This window comes from Agelaius phoeniceus, chromosome 2, assembly GCF_051311805.1.
Source record: "Agelaius phoeniceus isolate bAgePho1 chromosome 2, bAgePho1.hap1, whole genome shotgun sequence".
In the NCBI taxonomy this organism is placed as follows: domain Eukaryota; kingdom Metazoa; phylum Chordata; class Aves; order Passeriformes; family Icteridae; genus Agelaius; species Agelaius phoeniceus.
The window spans coordinates 26,029,439-26,040,233 of NC_135266.1; the positions used below are offsets into that span (position 1 = coordinate 26,029,439).

The 10,795-nt window shown below is 42.0% G+C and overlaps 1 long non-coding RNA gene across 3 annotated transcripts; it reads right to left on the reverse strand.

Annotated features, from left to right (window-relative positions):
- Nucleotides 1-3,171: 3,171 nt before the first annotated feature.
- Nucleotides 3,172-10,134, reverse strand: LOC143693315 (uncharacterized). Of its 3 annotated transcripts, none has more exons than XR_013180810.1 (4): nt 9,975-10,134; nt 8,589-8,739; nt 7,018-7,157; nt 3,172-6,423 (listed from the first exon to the last, which is right to left on the reverse strand). It is a non-coding gene; the product is annotated as an uncharacterized LOC143693315 (long non-coding RNA). The 3 variants fall into 3 exon arrangements; XR_013180809.1 differs by lacking the exon at nt 9,975-10,134 and adding an exon at nt 9,280-9,618; XR_013180808.1 differs by lacking the exon at nt 9,975-10,134 and having other exon boundaries at nt 8,589-9,618.
- Nucleotides 10,135-10,795: the final 661 nt, after the last annotated feature.

Below are 10,795 nucleotides of genomic sequence, written 5' to 3' on the forward strand. Positions count from 1 at the left end.
AGATAATTACAGAAATACCATCTCTTTAAGTACCACTGAACTGCTCCCACAGGGGATTCACAGGAAGACCCTAGTACAAAATGAGTGGAAATACAGCACCAGTGCTGAGAGATTTTGGCCCCAGTTCTACAATCACTGATATAAATTACCTCACACAACAGAAGCCCAGGCTGTGCTGTTATATACCTGTGTTCACATAGGAAATGCCTATTATTCTTTGCTGGAAAATTCCTGCCCTGGTTACTGTTCTTATGAATGCCTCATTTGCAAAGGAAATAAAAGTTGCCCTGCTTTACTGGGGAAGTGAGCAGCAGGTATCAGCAAGGGCAGGAATTTGGGTAGTTAGGGACACTGGATGACAGGAATACCAGCTCCACTGAGCCCCCTTCCTCTTCACAGCAGGTACAAAGAGAGCTGTGAGACCTTGGGGAGGACAAAGGAGAGAAGGGACCAATTCAGAAACAGAGTCTCAAAGTGCCTTCCTCAGCCTTTGGCTACAGCCAGTGCCACAGAACAGCTGCTGACCACCAGCAGCAGGGAGCAGGCTTCCAAACATTCCAATTTATTTGCCCAGTGTCCGACACATGACTGTTCCACAGGATCTGAGTAGGACAATAGCTTGTCCCTTGTACATCTGTGATATCCAAATAGGAAAGAAAACATTGTTTATGAAGTTGTTTAGCTTTGATTAAATTTTTAGGAAGGACTCAAAGACCCAAGGAGGGAAAATCAGAGGCACACTTTTCAACATAGCTAAACTCATAAATTATATCACACATTGCCAGCAGAAGTCAGTTTTAGTCTAGTAACTGGGTTTGTAGTTCTTCTGTTTTTAATATGTATTTGACATCTAACACACTGTACATGTAAATTTTTTTGAACACAAATCAAGACATGTGTTTCAGTTAGATTTGGGCAAGCATTTCACTTTGTCTCAAAGGTGATAAGACCTCTTGGTTTTGCCATCCTTACCTTGGTGCATCTTCAATGTCTCTGTACAGGCCTGCATAATTCCCTGAGTCCACATGTTGCTGGTGCCATGTGTCAGGACTTACAGCAGCAAAACAAGGGGTTGTAATGTGTACATCATTCTCACAGTGACTGTTTGTTAAACAGGGGAAGTAGAAGTAAAAGCTCAGATAGAAAATGATCAATGAAGAGAAAAGCAAGCATACAAGAATCAGTTGTTTGTGTACAATACAAGGACATCATTAGAATGTGGGACAGGTTTTTTGTAGGTACATCTACTTTTCTTAGTCTTCTTTAGTTTAATTAAGGCAATTAATTAAGGCTCTAGTTACTGAGCAGAAAATGCTATCTTTTTATCTGCAAAGAGTGCAAGAGTAGACATTTCCCCCTATCTCTTAAGAAAAAAGTGCTGGGTTTTGCATGAGTTTGGTGATCACGCATGCTGTAACTCCTGTGACTCCAGAGCAATATTTGCACAGAGCTGCCTTCTTCAGCACAGACTCCCTGAAAGTGGGGGGCTGCCTGGCATGCTGTTCCTGGACTGTGTGCCTGGAGGAAACCAGACCTTTAGCAGCATCTCCCTTAGTGATGGAAAGTCAGGTTTTAGAGGGAGGCCATGAGTTGGTGCAGCACCCAAGCACTTTCTTGGATCCAAGCATGTGTGTGCCCTCCTGTGCTTATTCAGCAACTGCTGGAGGCCAAGCCTACATTACAGCAGCTTAAATTACATGGAAGCCTCTTGGACTCCTGCACATATTTCAGATCTTTGTGAAATAGGATCCACAGTGATTAAGAACCCAGAAAACATTCTGAATATAACCAGATTCTGACAGTTATAGTTTACTTGGACAAAATTTTCTTGGGCACAGAACTGTAGCAAATGGGTTTGAACATAAACAGATCCAAAATGCATCATTTTGAATTTTCTGAGGACAAGTACCCTGCATCTACACAATTTTCCCTTGAAATAAAGTTTTCTAATGAATGGTAAACCTTCATTGCTAACCTTCAAACTTAAGGCATGAGACCACTGCACCCAGAGATGTTCATTAACTTTGAAAAGTCTCTAGAGGGATTGATGCTGAAAGTGCTGAAAGGGACTGTTGCAGAAAGTGGCACATTATGTGTGACTCATGGCTTTTACAGTAGAGTCCTGCCCCCAGGCTCCCCACCACCACAGGCACCACAGCATTTGGAGTCATTTAAGAGATCTGTAAAGAAGAAATCCAGCTAAAGGCTGGATTTCCTTCCAGCACACTCAGATGGGCCAAGGGTTGAATGCATTTGGCTTTGTAGCACTATGGAATTTCCTGGGAGGAAATCACTGCTCGTGAGCAGCTCAGCCAGGAGGCTTGTTCTCCAGTCTGCTATGAAGATGCCTTAAAAGACTCACCATTTTATTCTCTTTTTGCTTATTTTTAAAACACTCTAGCTTAAGTACCTTACAAATATCTACCTGAGTGTGTTCATGTTACTGTAGAAGGTGTTTAAACATTTGAATGGCTTTCCTCAGATATATATATATATGTGTGTGTGTAAAGCAAACTCATCTAAAAACAAATGAATCTATATTATGTAAGTATATCACACATGCATGAGCACTCCCAAGGACACAGTTGCACAGGACAGGCTCTAATAGATTGACTGGTCTTACTTTAAGCTGTCATCCTCAATATTCACACACGACCCATAGATAGGAAGAACTGTTCTTGAGAAGACACCCTTGAAAATGCCTACTTGACTAGACAAAAATAAGAGTATATGTACCTAGTGTTTCTCCTCCCGCCACCTTTGTGATTTTAAATCAGATTTAAGAGATGGATGAATGCTGAAGGGTCAGTCCTGCACCAGACAGACAGCAGAAAGGTTTAGAGTTGTGTTTCAGAATGGTGCTGGTTCTGACATAGAGGTTGTTTTAAAACATGGCCCCACACAGGCGTTTTTCACAGACACACACACACAGACACACTGCCCTGCACAAAATGGTACATCTGCAGGACTGAATTCAGATGTGCAAGAGGTCAATTTTGTGCAATTTATTCAGGGCTATTACACGCAGTAATGAAGCATCTTTCTTCTCTCCCATATCCACTCTTACTAGTAAGATTAGAAAATGAATGTTTCCTTTGGTAGGAATATTGACAATGGTGCATGTCACTGTGATTGCCCCACTGTCACATCCTGTATATGAGGGAGAAGGTTACTTTAAAAAGTATTTTAATTCTTCATTTCTGTAGGACTTGCAGCAGCCATAAGAAATAAATGCAGTGTGATACATTATTCTGGCCCATGAAGTAAATGAATCTTAACATATTGGTGATTTAGAGATTAATCCACATTTTGACACGCAAAATAATGCTGTGGCAGTGATGCAAAAAAATCCAACCCCCCTTCCCCTCCCAAAACTCATTCAAATCTCAGAGATGCAACATTTTAACCAGGGTTATTTCCAGTAAATCTTCATAGTTCCTGGCTCAAATTCTGTACTTTAAAATTGTCTTTCTTCTCAAACACACAAACATCCCGGTTTTCCCTGGCATCGCTTAAATAACTGCTACATATCTTTTCCTCCACCCCTCCTCCCCCTTGCCTTTCTTCTGGGTTCTCTTGTCTTTTTTTTTCCTTCCCTCTCTTGTTCTCCTGCCTCCAGGACCTCATAGTTACTACTTCATGCCCAATCGCTCCTATTCAGTCCTGTCTCCTTTTCTCTCTCTCCACTGGTAAGGAAAACTTACCAGAATGTGTAATCTCCAAGCACTCTTTTCATTTAAATGTGAAGAAGAGGCATTTGAGACTCTCTCCTAGCAAAGAATTGGTCATTTGTCAGTTAAATAAGTTTCTTATCTTTATGGACTTCTGAATAACTTGAGTTTTTATTGTTTAATGGTTTGGTTGTAAAAGTAAGCATTTTGCAGGAAACCACAAGTGAAATGGTATTTTTCTGTCTAACACAAGCCACAACCAAATCTTTGAGTGCTCAACCCCCCCCCCAGCTATGTTTTTGACCACAAATTGCTAGCAAGTAACCAGTATATCAGAGGAAACAGAAAGTGATGGCTCCCCAAATATGCAGAAAGGCTGCCCCAAACTCTGTGCTGCTTAACTTTCAGACACACTTTCCCCAGTGCTGCACACCAATTCCCTCCCACTCTGCTTCCATGCATATTCAATGGACCATATGCTTGATCTCAAATATCTCCAGGCATTATGGATCCTATTCATCAAGAAGTGGCTTCTACACTGGTGAGCAAAGGGAAAAAAAAAAAAAAAACCTTTTCAAAGAGCATTCAAGAGTTTTCTGAGAAAGAAATCCAAGTACACAGTGACCTGTATGTACCAGGCCGAGGTCCACTTTAAACTAAACCCACATATTTCTGCTGAACACACTCACATTGGCGTTAAGAAATTCTCATTATTGTGCCATAAAAGGAGGCCTGTATAGAGATCTCATGAGAGGTTTAAGCAGAAGCTTATTGACAAGCACAAACCTAGTGATTCCTTGGAATCCAAAGGGGTTTGTGGGGTGACAAGGCAGTCCCATCTCCAATCCCTGGTACATGACAAAAGCAGAGGCAGCTCCAAAGCTGATACACCAACTGCCTGGGGATCTGCCACGCAGCCAGATGCTGTGTTGGGAATTTTTCCCTGACACCACAGCATATGGGCTTTGCATTGCCATTTGAAGAGCATGAGACAGACAGAAACAATCTGGAGGGGGTGGGACATGGATGACATGTCAGCTTGGTGCTTGTATTTGGTCTTTGGTTATTAGGTGATGCTTAAGTACCTATTTGGCCCTCAGGCAAAAGAAAATATTGACCCAAAGGAAGCCCTGATGTAACCGCATTACTTGCAATGCAGTTAGTAAGGGGAATAATTTGAAAGTTTGTTTGCTTTCACTTGGATTTTGTTTTCTTTTTTTAAATAAATCAAATTATTATTTTTTTTAATCTCTCCATGTTGTCAGAGAAATGCAGGAGCAATTCGGGATTATATTTAAATAGAAATTAGGGTACTGTGTAATCACACTTTTTTCTCAAAGCTGTGGTACACCATTTACTGTCTTGTCAGCTCTGCGTAAACCAGTTCCTATAGCTCAGTCACCTACTGCAACCAGTGCCAGCAGGAGCTAAGAGGATTCCAAGTGTGAGGGACTTGCAGATTCATGGAGTTGTAAAATCCATCCCTTCTTTTTTCATCAGGGGTTGTCTGACACTGCACCCCTGCTTTGCTTTTTCTAGAGCATGAAGAAAGAACTGTACAAGCACTATACAAAAAGCCAGTGGGGCCAGAATTGCCAGTGGGAGAAGGTGATGAGGCAGGAGGTCCAGAGGAGGAAAGGACCACATGCCAAGGAAATATGTACCAAAGGAAAAACACCAGAGAGCACAGGAACGTATGCACTGCAGGAAGGGGATGGAGAAGATCAGAAATGTCAACAGCACTGAAGAATATTTGAGGAAAGGACATAAATTCCCCTCAGGAAGGAGCAGTGATGTGGTACACAACTGCTGAAGGGAATCCTTGAAGATACCACATACAGGAGTTTCAATGTACTATGTTGGCTTTCTTTTATCCTTTTCAAGAGAGCTTGGTCTGATGCTGTAGAAGTAGCTCAAGTAGTATTAGACTTCACAATTCCTGATGTGACAATTTCCTTCTTCCATTTTCCTCAACAACTCTTCACCTACATGTGGGCATGCCTGCCCCTGCTCCCACCCAGCCTCAGTGTGTGTGTGGACACACAAGCCACCTGTGAGCCCCCCACAGTCAGGGAACACTCTGCTGCAGATGCTCTCAAAACTCTGGAGCTTGGAGAATCATCATCACCACACATGTCTTGCACAGTAAGTGAGGGTTCTGCCATCCACCATTTCTGACTGAACCAGCACTATGTGAAAAGGAAGGATGGAAGATCATGTTTGTGCATCAGATGTTCAACATCATTTGCACTAAATGTATCTCTCTTTGAATTCAGTGCATTCTCATGAAGACAGTCACAAAAATGGGGTTTTGTCCTGTCTCGATGGCCCCATGTACTATTTGTGCCTCATATTTGGGGTTTTCCACTATAAGCAAGATTTCCTTCAGTGGTGTTCGTGAGCTGGAAAAAAGAAATATGGAGACAAAAAAAAATTTGTGAAGAGACAAAATTTCATTTTTCACCTGCACTGCTTGAACTGCAACATTTGTACTTATGAATTGACTTATGAATCCTGAGTAAGTGCTTGACCTTTTCATTGTTTCTTCATTTATTGTTCTCTCAGTTCCGCTTCCCGCTCTCTGTGTTGCTGTATGTATTTAGGTAGTTGCTCTTCAGCCCGTTCCTTCTTGCTTTGTTGAATTCTAACTCTGCAATCAGATGTTTGTGCAAAAGCTCTTACTGCCAGCAGGATGCTGACACAGATTTGGGTGTATGAATGTCCTGTGCCTTCGGTAGGGTGCTTCACTTTACTATAAAAAAGAAAAAGCCTTAGGATAATAATACATTTTAATTAAACCATGCACAACTCCTTTGGCAAGCACAAGGAAAACTGTATTCTATCTCCACAGCAGTGCTGCATAAAAACAGAGAGCATCTTTTCATACCTGTGTCTTTAATGGCAAGCACCATGAGACAAATACAATACCATTTAAAAACTGCACTTATACTTTCACCCTGTGAGTGGCTCCTTGTTATGGGGCTTACAATGGATTAGTTTTATCTTTAAAAAGGAGATAGAAAGATAACTCCTTGAGCACACTGTGAGGTGTATGAGCTTGTTGTGATAAGGACCTGGTATTAGTTGATTGGCAACAAAGATCATGGATGTATTTATAGCATGCCAAGCATGATGACAACATGGATGCAAGTTGTCAGAAGTTAGTTCCCAGAGAAAGCTAAATATTTAAGGCCCATATTTTCAGATATATTTGAGCTGAGATCCTGCCTGTGGGCTTAGATCAGATCTAGCACAGCTAGAGGCAGAGCTTTTCAGGGTTGTTTTGCATGGACTGCAAGCACTTATCCTACCAAGTGTCAGTGATGTGGTAACAGGGAGGACTCACAATTAATCTGGTCATCTGGATCACCTTCATTCCCTCCTCCTTTACTTCCAGGCCAAGCTGCTGCCATCCAGTTCAGCAGTTCAGTCCTAATCCATCCAATAAACACAAAAGCTGCTTTCTTGGCTCCTCTGGGCATCTGCCTACAGGTGCATTGTTAAACATGTGCAAAACTTAGAAAAAAAAATCTGAGAAGGATTTTATTCATTCTATAATTTTCTGGCAGAAGTGTGAAGAAGATAGTAATTTTTCAGTTCCAAAAGATGCTTTTTATATGTATATCTGGGCATTGCATTGTAACATTTCTTTGTGGGAAGCACTTAAATCAAAAATTCCAGAAAGAAAGAACAAATACAAGTTCCTTGACTAAAACAAAGCACCCTTATGGAAACATCCTTATGATTTTTATAATTTTAACTTAGTGCTTTATGACACTATGTAACCAAGGTAATATATGTAGCTGCCATTCCAATCTATATTTCTTACACTCTTAGGAATGGGAAAAATAATTCCAGCTGACTGATCAGAAACCAGAAGTACTAAGCATACAAAGAGTTAATGAAATCCATTTTGCAAGGTAACTCTTAACTCATTGTTAATCAGCTCCACTGATTGCATTCAACTTAACCAGAGGAGTTAACATGTTCCACAAAATTAGAAGTAGTCAGATTATCAGGCAAAAATATATATTTTCTTAATACTTGCTGAAGCCATTTAAAATTTTCTTTTGCTTTGATAATTTTGTTTTGTTTCCAAACTAAAACAGGAGGTTTGTATTTGGCAGCCCCCTGTTCCTTGCCTCAGCTTTGCAGCGTGGTTTTGTCCAACCAGTAGCCAATGAGGTCTGTGTGCTGAACAACTCATGCTGAAGGAGAAGCAGCTGCTCACTGACACCACACTCTACAGCACACAAATCTTGCACTTTTGCAGAAAGAGAAAAAGCTCTTGCAGAAAATACACAGGGAGTTTGATGCTCAAGGGGTATAAGATTAGGTCCAGTGTATTGACTAGGGAAATAGCCTGCAGGCCTCAGGCCAGTGAGGCTGCCTGCCAGTGACTTCATTAGGGCTTTTGCCTATGAAAGGGCTGCCTGTTTGGATCCTGGAAACTTGCATCAATACGTCATTTTGTGTGACTAAAGTAAGCAGAATGTGTCCAAAGCACTGGCCAGTTACGGACCTCAATCTGCCTCCATTTGCAGGCAATGTCACTCTCAGGAAAACAGGTTTTGGTTTGATCCAGAGGCTCTTTTCAACAGGACTTTCATCACTGACTTCAGCTGACAGTGGCTTATGCTAAAGGTCCCCATTCCCTCCTATAACTTCCCACAACAGACACCAGCAGCTGATCTCATTCACAGACTCCAATATCAGAAACCCAAAAATCTTTGCAAATTTCTTTTGCATCCTCATGATAAACTTCCCCACTCTCCACCCTCACTTCATGGCAGTGGGGCAACCATGATGCCAATAACTCCCAGAGTTCCTCTGCTGGGAGTGGGAAAAGGAAGGAACATGGTGTTAGAGCAGATGCAGAAGCTCTGCACTTCTGGCAGTATTAAACTACATACTTACACTGCAAAATCCTACGAGATGCAGCTCCAGCAGTTCAAGGGCAAAAGGCAGGGAGAATTCAGCAAACAATTTCCTTCTTGAGCTTCAATGCTCTCTGATACAATCAGGACAGTAGGAGTGATTGACTAGTTTGGTGGACTTGGTAAAAATGCTTTGGGAATTAAAAGGTTTTGTCAAAGAGCATCAGTTAGAGGAAGCAAAAAGGAGCAATGCCCTAACCCCCCAAACCAGCATTACACACAGCTACCTACAGTATCCTCACTGACATAGAACAAATGATAGAACAAAAACCAAGAAATGCAAGAATGTTGAATTTTTTGCTATATGCTAAAAATTAATTCTTTTCACAGGTATGGGCAAATCACCATTCCTCTGCTGCTTTTTTTTTTTTTTTTCAGAGACTCCACTTTTTTATTTCCAATTTGCTTACTTTCTTGAAGTTCACTGAAAATATGTGCTTTAGCTGCTTGAAGTAGCAGCATTAAAAACCTTCATTAAAGGACAAATTGAACATGATTATGTTACTAATGAAAGTAGTGGAATTGCTTCTGGAGACTTCATCTACAGCTCACAGCACAGTAGGTCTAATTATTTATGAAAATTCACCACTTGTGTCATTATAAACATGCTGCAAGTGCCACACACATATAGTTACTACTCTGCTGAATCAATATTGATTTGATCAGCTTACCTTTGACTTCAGCATTTCATAAATTTCTTAGTCATTTCCTCATGATGACCTCACCAAGCATGCTGTAAAGCAGCACTAAGCTATCTGAATGCTTCCCATCCTTTCCCCTGCGCAGCCCCAGCCCTAAAATCCTAATCTTTTTTCCCCGGGTCTTCCCTCTCGTCCCCATTCCTTTTTGCTCTGACCCTGTGTGCTAAAATTTGGATTTAGCTGCAGTTACCAGCTTTCCTCTTAAAATAGATATTGTCATAGTGAAGGGAAAGGACAAACAAACCCCACAAAATCTATTTTTAGCAGATGGTCCCAATTGTACAAACTTTAGCGGGGGTTATTTCTCTCCCCTCCTCTTTTTTTTTCCGACCCCATGCCCACCCCCCCGCCCCCCCGTTCCTGGGTTGCTCTCCCTTCAATCTTGTCAGCTGTAAAATGGGTCTCTTTTTAACCTATAATGGATCAGTGAGATTAAAGGTGAAGTCATGAATTAGTAGCAGTGACAGCCCAGCACGATGGCCCCGGCAGCAGGGGGTCCCTCTTTGTGCTCGTCCACTCTGACCCCCCGTGCCACTCTCCGCCTGTGGGAACCGGACAAGAAGAATGTCGGGGTGGGGCCGGGGGCCGCCAGCCCCAGCCCCGGCCCGGCCAGCGCCCCCAGCACATTCTTTCCCTGGAAATATTCTGACATCACCCCGTCATACCTCCTTGCCGGCTCCTTCGTTAACTCCTTTATGCCTTGCCGCCGGCAGACAATGGGTCCTGCTGCAGGCTGCGGGAGGAGGAGGGGAGGGAGACATCTTTCCCAGGACAACTTTTTCATGAGCTGCGGACCTAAGGCAAGCGTGGATTTTAAGGCTGGGACGTGGGTGAATTTCCTGGGAGTTGGGCTGTGCGGTTTGAGATGCCACTCTCCATGACAAAAAAACCCCACAAAGTGAAATGTTTCGGTAATGCAGGCTTAAAACTCCAAATTTCTTTGGAGTTTTAAGCCTGAATTCCTAGAACAAAACCATCTCTACCATAAACACAGCTTATTCAGTGGCTACATTTTGCCTTGGGAACTATGTCAAAACTGCTCATTAGAACCTCTGCAAAAGTATGATGCATTTCCAGCCTCCTCCATGAAAAACTGTGGTAGAGCAATATTGGAGACAAACACAAACAACTGGAGCTTCCTGTTGAGAATTCCTCTTTTGGGGAATACCTGAGAGCAGTGGGACAGCAACAGAGCTACACTTTTCTGCAAATGTGAAAGAGACTTTTGTTCCTGTTCACATCCTCTGGGATATATTTTGTCCTTACCAAAATGTAAATTTAGTGTTGGCTTCAGCCTGTCTTCTAGGATGAGTAGCTAGACTTTTCATAGTCCTTCCCAATTAAAATGCACTAATTAATTAATTGTACCAGGATTTGTTATCCTGACTGATTTACTCTCCTAGTGAAGAAAGTTCACACTTCCGAATGTATTTTTCTAACACTTCTAAAGCTCTCCTACTGCACCTGCACCGGAGCTATCCCATCT